Source organism: Macadamia integrifolia, chromosome 9 (assembly GCF_013358625.1).
Source record: "Macadamia integrifolia cultivar HAES 741 chromosome 9, SCU_Mint_v3, whole genome shotgun sequence".
Taxonomy (NCBI): Eukaryota; Viridiplantae; Streptophyta; class Magnoliopsida; order Proteales; family Proteaceae; genus Macadamia; species Macadamia integrifolia.
Genome location: NC_056565.1, coordinates 27,495,621 through 27,509,142, shown reverse-complemented (window position 1 = coordinate 27,509,142; position 13,522 = coordinate 27,495,621). Strand labels below are relative to the sequence as shown.

Here is a 13,522-nt window from a genome sequence, read left to right as displayed (position 1 = left end):
TATGCCTATAAGCAAATGTTCCATATGAATATGTAAAAGTGGTCTTATGTTGGTCCTCTAATGCAATTGGGATCTGGTTATAACCGGAATATCCATTAAGAAAACAATAGTTTTCATATCTAGCTAACCTCTCTAACATCTGGTCAATGAATGACAATAGGAAATGATCCTTCCAAGTTACCACATTAAGTTTTCTATAGTCTATGCACGCTCTCCACCCTGATTGGACATAGGTTGGAATTAGTTCATTATTGGCATTGGGAACTACAGTCACCATAGACTTCTTAGGCACTATGTGAACTGGGCTTACCCATTGGCTGTCAAAAATAAGATAAATTATTCCATGATCTAAGCACTTTAGGATCTCTTTCTTAATGGCTTCCGTCATCACTGGGTTAGCTCTTCTTTGGAGTTTCGTAGATGGTTTGGAATCGTCCATAAGATGTATATGATGTTGCACAATAGAAGGGCTTATACCCTTGATATCAGCCATGGTCCAACCTAGGGCTTCCTTATTATCTTTTAACACTTTAAGTAACTCCTCTTCCTGTCTAGAAGTCAAATTTGAAGAAATTATAACAGGAAGAGTTTAGTCAGGCCCTAAGAAAGCATACCTCAAATTAGATGGCAACTCCTTAAGATCTAGCTTAGGGGCTCAACTATGGAAGGTTTGGGAATGGCTCAACCATGGAAGGTTTGGGAATGGAATTGGAAAGGGATCCTAAGGGCTCCACAGGTGTGTGAAGACTCAAGACTTCAGAAAAGAAATTTTCACTATCATCATCCATACACTCTTGGAATTCTGAATCAAAATCAATCTCAAAGTTGGTAATTAAATCATCAGAAAAATCTAGAAAATCCTCAAGCATACTGATCTCTTCTTCCATATGTGGTTGCTTGCCTATCCTAAATGTGTTAAACTCAATAATTTGATTACCAAAAGATAACCTTAGGAAACCATTCTGACAATTGATTAATGCATTACTAGTGGCCAAGAATGGTCTTCCTAGAATTATTGGGATCTCATCCTTGGTTGAGAAAGGTTTGGTATCTAACACAATGAAATCAACAGGGAAAATAAATTCCCCCACCTTTAGTAAGACATCCTCAACCATCCCTTTAGGAATCTTAACAGACCTATCTGCCAACTAAAGAGTAGTTCCAGTGGCTTTCAATTCTCTCAATCTTAGTTACTTATACACATGGTAAGGTAAAAGATTCACACTTAGGCCAAAGTCAAGTAAGGCATGCTCAATGTAGGTGTTGCCTATGACACAAGATATGGTAGGGCTCCCTGGATCCTTATACTTGGTTGTTATAGGATTAGTAATTATGGAACTAATATTACTTGCCAAGAACATGTTTTTGGGTACACTAGTGATACATTTGTGAGTACAAAAATATTTCAGTACCTTTACATAGGAGGGGATCTAGGATATGGCATCCAAAAGAGGGATGTTCACTTCTACCTTTTTGAAGACTTCTAAAATTTTATCCATAGAAGTAATCTTCTTTTTTGTTTACCAAGTGATTAGAAAATGGGACAGGAGGAACATAAAGACTGTTAGGAAATTTTCCTTTTTCAGAAGAATCATTTTTTGTTTCCTCAACCAAATCATCTTTAATTTCAAAAGAATCTTTAGGTTCATCAGACGAACCTGGAATAAGAGGCACACTTGTGTCCTCAACTGAAGGAGAGTTAACAGGAGTAATAGATGGGGAAGATTTAGGAACACTCTATTGGTACTCTCTATCACTCCTAATGGCATAAACAATATTACATTGGTTAGAGGGCGCTTGTTGGGTCTGACCTTGTACTATATTCAGTGGTGCATTAGTTGGTGCTTGTGAACTAACAGGCTAATGATGCCTAGGGTTAGGCTCTGGTTGACTGGGTAAAGTTCATTTCTCCCTCTCACGCATAATTGAGATAACTTGGGTGAGCTCTCTCATAAGATTTTGATGGCTTGTCATGAGGAGGGTCATATTTTTTTTCAAATCACTTATTCTACTTGCCTCTCCAGTGTTGGTAAACCCAGGGGGTTGCTGATAAGATGATAGGAGATGGGCCCTAGAAAAACTAGCCTGAGGTCTTACATTTGACCTAAGAAAAGTATTTTGGAAAAAATATTGTTATGCAAAGGAAGGCCTTTGGGGTCCAGGTTGACCTTGATTATAAAAATTAGAAGCCCCTGCTTAGTTGCCCTGATTCCAAGAGAAATTTGGGTGATTTCTCCATCCTGGATTGTAGGTGTTATTATATGGATTATTCTGGTATTAGGCATTAACACTATCATTAGAACTGCCCTCAGAGGTGTTGAGACATTCTTCTATGATATGTTCAGGGGACTGGCACCAAGCACAAATCTTAACCAAATTGATTGATGATGGCTCTCTAGGAATAGTAGTCTCAATCCTCTTGATTACACTATCCAAATGGGCTTCCTTGGTTACTATCCCATCCACAAAATATCTTTTTCCTCCTATGGTTCTTTCACTTTCTTGGGTTGAGTCCCACTCACGGGTTTTGTCAGCTAAGTCAAGTAAGAATTCTCATGTCTTTCCTTCATCTGTAAAGAATGTGAATCCCTCAGGGCATATAGACTCTATCATTTGTTTAGTTGGATAATCAATACCCTCATAAATTATTTGACATAAATTCCATAAGTCTAGGCCATGGTGAGGGCAATCTTAGAGTAAATCCTTGACTCTCTCCATAAGTTTAGAAAAGGACTCACTAGGCTTCTGCCTAAACTGAAGGATATCACTTCTAAGCTTATTGGTCATATGAGTTGGGAAAAACTTCTTAAGTAAGACAACTATGAACTGTTCCCATGAGGTTATGAAATTTTTGGGTAAACCATACAACCACTTCTTAGCTTAGTCTTTTAATGCAAAAGTGATAAACCTAAGCTTAACAACATCATCAAAAAGTTGTTGGATCTTAATTAGAACACATACCTCTTCAAATTTTCTTAGAAATAGGTATGCATCCTCAGAGGTCAACCCCTGGAAGTGGGGCAACATAGTGATGTATTGAGATTTGGGTCCAAAATTATTGCCCTAGGCTTGTGGTAGAACTATGCAAGAAGGTTGGGCTGTTCTAGTAGGGTAGAACCTATCTTTTAGAGATTTAGGTGAAGGGTTTTGATGTTGGTCTCCTATATTGAAAGGTTTCAAAGAGAGCAAATGTATAGGGTCATTACTAGTTGGATCTCTTCTTTCTAACCGATTCTTAGTATTACGTATCCACCTAACACTCATGCAACACAAAACTACCCACAACTAGAGTAAGACAAGCACAAAAGAATGGATAGTAAAACTTTTTTTTATGATTTTTTTTTTTTTTTTTTGCTTTTTGGGAGCTTATCAGCAGGGATCCGGGGTTGCTCAGGCCAATTCCTGAGCTACTGCTACAGGGTAAAACCTATCTTTATCATACTGTGAGGCATGGCGACCTCCACCGATACAACTATTATTGCAAGTTGTTCTTCTCAGGAATTCAATAAAAGAAAAGAAAAAACAAAACAAAGCAAGCAAAGCACTCTGATTTACCAAAAGAAAGTGAAAAATAACAACATGGAACTGTCTCCCCGACAACGGCGCTAAAAACTTGTTTGAGATTTTAAAATGCTAACAGCAAGCGTACGGATCAGTGTAGCTATGGGTCAAACACAGGGAGAGCAGCCACTTTATTTATTTATTTTTTCTTTCTTTTAATAATACGAAAGTGAACAGATTAATGGTTGTGATCTAATTCTAATTACCATTCTAAACATATATATCTAAAATAACGTCCTAACCATTCGTCATCTAAAAATTTAAATACGCAAGCCATGCAATTAAAATTTAATAAATAAATAGCTAAAAATAAACACCCCACGTAATTAAAAAGCAACGAAGAAAAAAAGTGCTAGAATAAAAATAAAGTAAAAGAAAGGGGATAAAGCTAGAGAGAGACTCACAAGTAGGTTTCTCTACTTAGCCCGAGGGATGCATTATAATATGAGCTTCCCTACTCGACCAGAGAGTCACTTTTACAAGGGTTACTCTACTTGGCTTTAGGGAAAGGGAGACAATTAAAATAAAAATAATAAAATGATGGTTCTATGGCTAGGAGGGGCAAAACCAACACATACACTAGCCATGAACCTTGGGGGAAAGGGATAGCAATAATGTAACGACTGAAATTAAAATCCTAAATTAAGAAAGAAAGGGTAGTCAGAAGAGGGAATGAGAGGGGAGAGAAGACTACTGAAGGAGCCTACTTACTTGAACTTCAACCCTTGAACTAAAAAATTGATTGATTTGAGATACTACCAGTACTAAAAACCAAATCTGGAATAAACCAAATCTGAAATTTCTAGTACTAGAGAAAACAAATCTGAAAAAAAAAATTTGCACTTAAAAAAATGCTTCATAGCTTGTTCTTATCACCTAGAACTAAGCTTAGAACTAGAACTTGAAAATAACAACTTCAATTATTTAAACAATAAAAATAAAAGACTAAATCAAAAACAAAAGTGCTTGCATTAATTGAATAAAAAGAACTTACAAAAGTGTTTAAAGCATAAATCTAGAACTAGAGCTAGAGAAAGAGAAAACTAGAGAAAGAGATGGAGCAACTAAGAAAAAAGCCGAAGAAAAATGAAATGCCTCCTCCCCTTGTGTTAATTCTATTATATAGAGAATGGGGGAGGGAAGCTAACGAGTTTAGCTTCTAAAAAAAAAGGTTTTTTTTTTTTTTTATCTTGTTGATGAAGTGGAGGAGAGAGGAGAGAAAACGTGTGGAGAGAGATCTCCCATGATTTTTCTTTCCTTTTTTTTATATTTTTTTTTCATTTTTCTATTTTTCTCTCTTCTTACACAAGAAACCCCCTTTGGCCAATTTTTCTTGCTTGGATTTGGACAATATTCTATTTTAATGGGAAATTTCATCCATGCCCTTGTCTTTTTTTTTTTCTTTCCTATTTTTTCTCTTTATTTTCTCTCTCTTCTTCAAACCAACCTCCTTTAAGTGATGAGTAGGAGAGAGAGAATCTTTTAAAAAAAACCTCAATAAAATGGCAGCTAAGAGGTTCAAACTTGAGACCTCCTAATAAGGAAGGGATTTTGTACATCACAACTCACCAACTATGCTAGGTAGTTGTTACCAAAAATGAATCTTCAATCATTTAAGGATGTGGCCCATCAATCCTTGTTGGCATTTAGAATATTCCTTATACCATTGGGACAACTGCAGATGGGCTGGCTCTGCATCTCGGTTCAGTTCTGATCCATTATTCTTTTTATGGCCCGAAAAGAATAATCACTTGTACGGTTGACCAAACGAATGTGTACTTGTAATTGAATACATCCATCTTGCTCAGAATTTCATCCTCTTCACAACCATGAAAAGAAATAGGACCTCTTTATGTGTAAAATTGAAAATATAGCGCCCGATAGTCCTTAAGGCCTTGAAAATATATAATCTGCAAAAAAAGAATAAAACCCAAGGTAGCTCCATTCTAAATATGTAAAATGCATGTTTTACTACACTAGATTTCACACATAAATGTGCTCATTAGTTATCGTCACAATCTCGACAATAGGTGGCATGTCATGTGGGCCATTTGATCACTCCCTCACTCTCCATCGGAGTCGGAGAGTGATATCACTCTCCTAACTCGGTGCAGCAGGTCATCATCAGGTCAACTTTGGTAGGATTTCAGTTTAACCCAAAAGAATCAATTGAGTTGGGAGGATTGACTCAGTTTGAGCCATCCAAAGTTTAGTTAACATAAGCCATTGACCAGACCCGACCCATGACCCAACAGCCTGGATGACTGACCCAATCAAAGGTTGACCATTGACTTTTAATCTAACCTGATGACCTGTTTTTTTGACCTGAAAATACATAATTCTAACCTGATGGGGATGACACATCTAGTTGAATCGTTTTGGTTTGGTTCGGTTCGGTCTAATTTGATTCGGGTTGGTTAAAAAAAAATTTCCTGTCAGCATTCTTAAAACTAGTTGTGCAGGCTCGTATGGATGAATTTTTTTATGCGATTTTTTATGTTGTATTCATTTTTCTATGATCTTTAATTTGATATAAAATATGATTATGTTTGGTAATCATAAGGACCTAATTTTGGGGAAATTTGCATATGTGGACGCATTTGATCTATTATGTTAAACCATTGTTAAATCAGTGAATTTGATCAAAACCTTTATGTGTAATTTTTTTGATTAATTATGTTTTTTGACTACGCTTGTATATTGTGTAATGAACCTAATACACAAATTTAAGTTGCAATGTGTGATTGCATGCTATTGTAGTGGAACGGATGGAATCCACCAAAGTGGTATCCAACGCTATTGTAATTGGTCTGCAACTCAAAGGTTTTGTCTACTTTTCAAAGATAGAGAAAAGGATTTGTAGGAAATTAGATGATGCTCGCCCAAAGGCGAAATTATCAAAGATAAACATAAATGCAAGTATACTATAGGTAGACCTTAACCTAGAAGTCGCTATTCACCCAAAGATTGTGGTAATTTTCAAAATTTGAAGAGCTCCCATGGTCCTTGCAGTTTTTTAGTGGACTAATGCATTCCAGACCAAAAGGTTAGGAATGTAGTTGTGGTTGACATTATGGTTTTGTTTAATGGTTAGCATTGTAGTATTACTTTTAATTTCTGTGATATTACATGCTTAGGATATATGCATGCCTTAATTTTATGTTGAATAGATAATTTTTATTGGAGTTGAACCATTAAACTGGATGTCTTTACAACTATGTAGGTCTATATGTTCCTCAAAGAGCTAGATCTATGTACTAGGAAAACCAAACGTTACCAAACCAAAAGTTTGGTATTATGCTTTTAATACAAAGAGTTTACCCTAAAAAGGTTTTGATCGATTGATCAGTGGGAATAGGGTGGATGATCATTCCATGGGTATGACCATGTGTTGTAGGTTTATTTCGTGTTAAATACTACAAGTTCCATAAAATCTACAACTATGGTATATACAATGTGATTGGATCAAATCGAATTGGTTGGGTCGGATTAGTATCGGTTTCGATCAATCTAATACCAAGTTTTCAACCACTGCTATCATTTTTTAAAACCTATTTATGAACATTAATTGACGAAAATGTTTGGATATTTAGTTTTGGGCATATATGAACAAGTTTTATTCTATTTCACATATGAACAAATTTTTGTTCCAATAATTGGATTAATTTATGACTGGTTGAACCAAGTGGGATGATAGAATTATGGACCTTAAGCTGGTTTATGTGGCTCAACTAGTGGAGGATAAATTCAGTACACTAGGTTGCTTTTAATTCAAAAATACTATTTTGGAACTCATTTTTTGATTTGTTTCAGAACTATTTCAGGTCTTTGCATTGGTTTATCATTACCATGATATTGAAAAATTATTTGTAACTAAAATATGCAGAAAATTCATATTCATGTCTTTCTGTGCTTGCATGCCATACTTGAAACACCTTAAGATGAATAGATATGTTAGAACTAAACTGGGTGTGAGCTTTTGCATATGTTATACTACACAGTACATTTCTAAGAAACTATGAAAGGGTTGGGTGAAATCCACCAAAGTGGCACATCCTATTCTTTCATAGTTTTTTCACGTAGCAAAGTTGGTGATGTTTGTCCAAAGGTGATATCACCTAAGTTAAAGAAAATACATGTATGGAAATGACAGTATGGAAGGGACTTAGAGGCTGACTTCCTAAGCCGTCCAAGATTTAGATTTATGTAACTTCAACTTTGGGAGGCTGTCTCCCACCCTTTATTTTTTCATGAGCTTGCTTTTCCTACTAATGGCAATGTCGTAGTCTCGGTGTATAAGTTTCTAGTCTTTGCAGCTTGTGTTTTTTCTTCTCTCTTAATTTTTTTTCCTTAAATACAAATGATATTTTAGCAAAAAAGAAAAAAGGACAGTAATTTAAAGGCTGCTAAGCCTAGAGACGACAAAAGTATTTGCATTTTCATGGTAAATTTTGATTTGTAAGAGGACCAATGTATTCTTACCCAAAGGATAGGAGTGTAGTTAGGTTGTGACTCTTACGTAGTTTATTTGCTAGATGGGCATATTACATTTTCTAGCCCCATTATTTGGTGTGTTTGTTTCATACCTGAGATTTATCTATACTGGGTCTAGTTTCAGGCTACCTGAAAACCCAAACTAGTTGCTTTTGCTGATCAAAGTTCTACTGAACAAAAATAGGAACAATTTTTCTACCCTATTAAATTCTATAACGATTTTGGAGTTATTTTAGAATGATTTTTTGTCCTAAATCTTGCTCTCTGAATTTTTTAAATACATTTATGATTTACTTTTGTGTGATTCCCAAAGTGAAGGTGACATTTTTCCAAAGGTGATGTCACCCAAGTTTATGGACAAATATGCAGCTAATGAGAGAGTGCTCAAGAACCATATTTTTTGACATTGGGGTTATTGAAGTTTTTGATATGTGGTGAAAGCTAAAGTTTAAAGACGATAAAAACCAAAGTCCCTATACACTAGCGAATAATGATTCCAGTGAGCTTACTGGACTTATGGATCCAATCCCCATGGAGTAACTAATTTTGGTAGTTCTAGTGGTAGTTTGCCATGCGAATAATGATTCCAGTGAGCTCTCATTATTGGAGTAACTAGTGACTTCAGTTAGAAGTCAGGACTAATTTGGATTTTACATATTCGATCACTGTGATATGTAATTTCTATACCACTACTTTACACGTGAGTAGCCCAAAAGTGAGTGACAGTACATGCACTTAGATGTGTAGTGTCTCATGTTAACTTAAGATGTGATGCGCTTATGATTGGGTGTTTGTTCTTGCTTGGTCCAAGGGTGTAATGTTTTAAGGTGAGCTACTTTCAACACTTCTAATTTTGTGATCACAAATTATCTAACCCATGGTTGAAGTAATGACATGTTATTTCCCAAGTGGGAGAATGTAATGTTTTTTCTATGAATAGGTAAGTACCAGTCATTGTGGGGTCGGACTAGTGGTTGGGTGTTGATCGGCAGGCTGGGTTGGACGAAGACTGATTCAGGAGTGATTCCCTAATGAGAATTCATGTCTTTGGTTAACCGCCTTAAAATGTAAAGACCAGTGAACATCTTTACAATTGGGTCTTATTATGGGAGGATCCCACATTTTTTTTTTTTTTTTTAGTTAGGGAGGGAAGTAGGGAACAATCAGGAGGTTCGAACTTGAGACCTCTTGGCAAGCCTGGGATTTTTGCACACCATAGCTCATCAACTGCGCTAGGTAATTGTTGTTAAAGGGAGGATCCCACTTGTATTCTATTTTAGGGTTAATCCCTATTTCTCATCTATATAAAAGAAGCAACGCCCGTTAGTTGCAACCAATTGACAATTTACATAGAGAGGAGATGAAACAAGACTAACAAGGAGAGAAAACTCAGAGAAAAAGATTATACAAAAGGGAAAAACAAAAGCTAGTGGACTCTTTCCAATACGATATGGATATAAATATGTGTCAATTAGATTCATGATTGTATTATTATTTTTGTTCATTGATCCTCGTATCAATCTTATAAAATATTCTTACATCTTGCGCTCTTAGTTGTTGTTCCTTGGGGCTCAAGCTAATATAGAAGACTGTGTTTCTTCATTTTGTTGTTGGAGAGAAAATAATTGACATTAACATGTGACAACCTTCTAGTCATGATATCTTTCTTCTCTACACATTGTGCCATTGTGGGTAGCAATCTTAAGTAGTTTCTTCACAAAAAATAAAATTAAATTTAAATAAATAAAAATACTTATGTAACTTCTCAGAAACCATCTTAAAAGTCAATAACTTAGAATTTTATCTCAGAATCAAATGTCAATGTAAAAGCCCCTTGATTCCCCCTCTTGTATTATGTTTTACGGGGATTTTGTGTCCTTGTGTTTTGTAAGTTATGTTGAGATAAATTAAAAAAATAATAATAAATGTTTCAAGCCTAAGGTTGCATTTGGTGGTCATCCGAAAAAACGTTTCTGGTGTTTTTACGTTTTACGAGAACAAAAAATAGAATCTTTTGTTCAGTGTCCATTGTTCGTTTTTCCCTTTTTTCTTTTAAATGAACCAGGTAAAAAGAAAGAGTAAGAAACGAGAAATGTTGGAACATGGTAACATCTGAGTTTCATTCCAAAACGAAATTTTGACAAAGAAACAAAAAGTTCTGATTTTTTACACGAAACATCGTTTCTGAAACAGAATGACTACCAAACTCAGTCTAAGAGTTAACCTAGAAAACAATATATATATATATATATATTAGGTCAGATTTATCATCTTCGGAAAAAGGACACTCTCTGGTATGAGGTTCTTGTGTCCACATTCAACACATAGGAAACACATGAAAATTGGTGCATGACTAAGAAAACTTTTTTTTTTTTTTGGGCAAAGATTAAAGAAACTCTTCCGTGTAAGAAACATGGTTCTAAAAGACGAAACGGGATGGTATCAGCATTGATTGATCCTTGATCCTGACCTTCTCCATCTCGATCCACATATATGGTCCAAGCGTACAACTGTAATAAAAACTATTGAAAAAAAAAAAAAGATAGGTATATCCATTATGGTACGATCCCATGACCATTCCGTATTTTAGAACCTTGGTAAGAAAGGGTCGAAATTTTTTTTTTTCTTTTATAGTTAGAGATTAAAGAAACTATTTGGTGTAAGATAAGGTCAAAACAACGTCTTGACATTCTTTGGGTAAAGATTCCATAGTTCACCTCCAGGCCTTACACATGCAGGAATCTCATGCACTGGATACGCCCTTTGGTCCAAGAACAGGTTCATAAAATCTAACTTCTTAAATAAAAAAAAAAATCCCGTAAATAGAGGTACAGCAAGTAAGGGATGGAGGAAGAGGGGGGAGGGGGCACTCTGATAAATGAGAATCAATTGTGCCTAAAATAGGCCAAAACAAAGAAGAAATACATCTAAGCAGACTGGTACTGGCAAAGAGTGGAGCCACAGCAACCAACTTGGTCAAATCACACATTTCTTTGTCATTTGGGAACCAAGCAAGCTCTCCATTGTCTGCTTCCTAGGAAATGAAGTTGCCTATAGGCTACCACACTCAGGGAATCTAAAATTTGCCCATCAAGTTTTGTTTCTCTATAAGCCCCGTTTGCTTAGAGAGGTTTTTCTGGGACAAGATTTAAGGGGTGGGATAGTTGTACATCAATTCCACTCCTTGTGATTTGAGAGTGTTTAGGTCATTAATGATGGGATTTTGGGTTGAGAGTCACTGAGCACCACCTTTTTCCTATCGGCCGATTTGGCAATGTATTTCTCCCACCCCAACCCCTCCCAAAGCCCCACCAATTGCTTGGAAACCTGAGGGAGAACGGTTGGAGATGGCTCGCATTCATGAACCACCGACCACCCCAACCCCTGCCAAGCCATGGCATTCATGAACCAGCCACCCCTGCCTAGCCACTGCAACTTTCCATCGCACCTACCCGTGAAAAAGGTTTTGGTCTTGAAGATTTTAAAGCTTCAGTTCCTCTGAAAAAGGTTCCGACCAGCGATGAATTACGTCTTTCGTAAATGGAAAAAATCGAAAACCTAGGACATGAAATCATGAATTTTGATCGTATTCATTGTAATAAGGATATCGGAACCCTATAACAGCAACAGAGAGGTTCCCAGAGATGTCAGAGAGACAATCATGGTCGATCAATTCCAAACAAAGGAGGCCGCTGCACTCGATAGGAATCGCCAACCCCTTATTTAACTCAACCCTTGCGGTTGGGCTTCAAGCTTATTAAAATGGCAAAAAAAAAAAAAAAAAAGGGGTGGATTGAAGAAGAAGAAGATGAAGGAGATTTGGTTACAGGAGCAGCGACAAAAGGGATTGAAGAAGAAGAAGAAGATGACGGAAACATGCAACAGTTGACGGAGTAATTGAGAGGCAGACGTCTCACGACCAACTCCGAGAAGTGCCATTTGCTGACTGTGTGCTCCGACAGCTCCTCATCTACTTTGATTTGGGCTCATCCACGGCTTGGACTCTCTCAGAGCTCTATTCACCTTTAGTCTTTCAGCTGGTTTCCTTCGCATAGAATAGAGCCTGGAACCTTCCCTCCACGCAGAACAAACAAACACACTGTAGGAGTGGAAAAGTAAAGGTAAAGTGATTTAGTGTTTTACCGTAACTTTTCCATCCCCGTCGCCTACCCTAGCACTAGGTGGATCCCAGCCCCACAACATTCCCACCCCGGCCTCCCCATCAAACAAACAGGGCCTTATTTTTTGACATGAAAAAATGGGAGATCAAATCCCCCAGCTTGTCTTAAAAACTGGGAGAAATTTAAAAGAGAACAATTTTATGGGAACTGTACAAGCTCAAGAATTATCACTCAATATATACCGTAGGTGAACATTTTTTTACAGCCATTACAGAGTTAGGCTTAATCAACAAATTGAGATGAGAAATCAATTAAGTTGCTTCATTATATGCTATTAATACATACAATTGATAAAAAGAACCCAGTGCACGAAAAATGCTATCGAATGCCCTCTCATTGGCCTCATATGCCGGTGTTACCTACACCAGATTTGCAGGTTCTTTCTCCCCATACAATTTTAAAAAGGTAAAAAACAGGAGACTCCAGCCCGCCACACTAGAGAGTTGTTGGGTCTTGAGACTGAATAACTAACAGCCTATATGCACTTTATGGGAGGAAGAGAAATGCTTAGCTGCAGCAACCATGGCTGCTTCTGGCCCTGTCGCCGATACCGATTTCAGAGTCATCACTTTGTCCCTTGATCTGCCAAACAAACATGAGCATCAAAACACCTTTCTTAATAGTGGCAAATACCAATCCGCCGCTCGTTTATCTCCACTCATCTTGTTCTCTTATACGTTAAACCACTCTGTGATAAAGAGTTGTTTCTCTCTTCAAGTAACTGCAGTTGATAGAAAGCAGAGCAGAAATTTTGGTGCAATACTACACTATCAAAATGAATTTCAGTGTCACTGGCAGAAGCTATATAACTGTTCAGATGTATTTGGCAAGTTCTCCTGCTTGTTGAGCTCTTATATAGCTAAGAAATCTTGGTGCTCACGCTAGGCATGATCAAGTTTTCCTTTTGACCTTGGTCTAGGGGTGTCAATCGGTCGGTCCGGCTCAGTTTCTGTCCAAGTTGAGTCGATTTCGGTGTGAGAAAGCTAAAACCGAAACCGAACCAATAAGGAAATTCCGGTTTTGGTTTGATTCCAGTTTCGGTGCGATTTGGTTTCGGTTTGTCTTCGGTTTCTTAAATCGATTTGTAACCGGGTTGGTTTTGGTTTTTGGTTCAGTTTGGATTTGACTTTCCATACAAATGTATACAAAACTATGCAAATTTTGATTTTTTTTAATGAATTTTGGAGTGTTTCGGTTTCTTATCGGTTTGGTTTTAGTTTCGGTCTGGATTTTGAGCCGATTTCAGTTTGGTTTCGGGTTCATCCGGTTTCCAGTGGGGTTCGATT

The 13,522-nt window shown here is 36.9% G+C and overlaps 1 non-coding gene across 1 annotated transcript; it reads left to right on the top strand.

Moving 5' to 3' along the window:
* The first annotated feature begins 2,671 nt into the window (after positions 1 to 2,671).
* On the top strand, positions 2,672 to 2,778 carry LOC122090224. The gene has a single exon (XR_006143466.1). It is a non-coding gene; the product is annotated as a small nucleolar RNA R71 (small nucleolar RNA).
* The last annotated feature ends 10,744 nt before the right edge of the window (positions 2,779 to 13,522 follow it).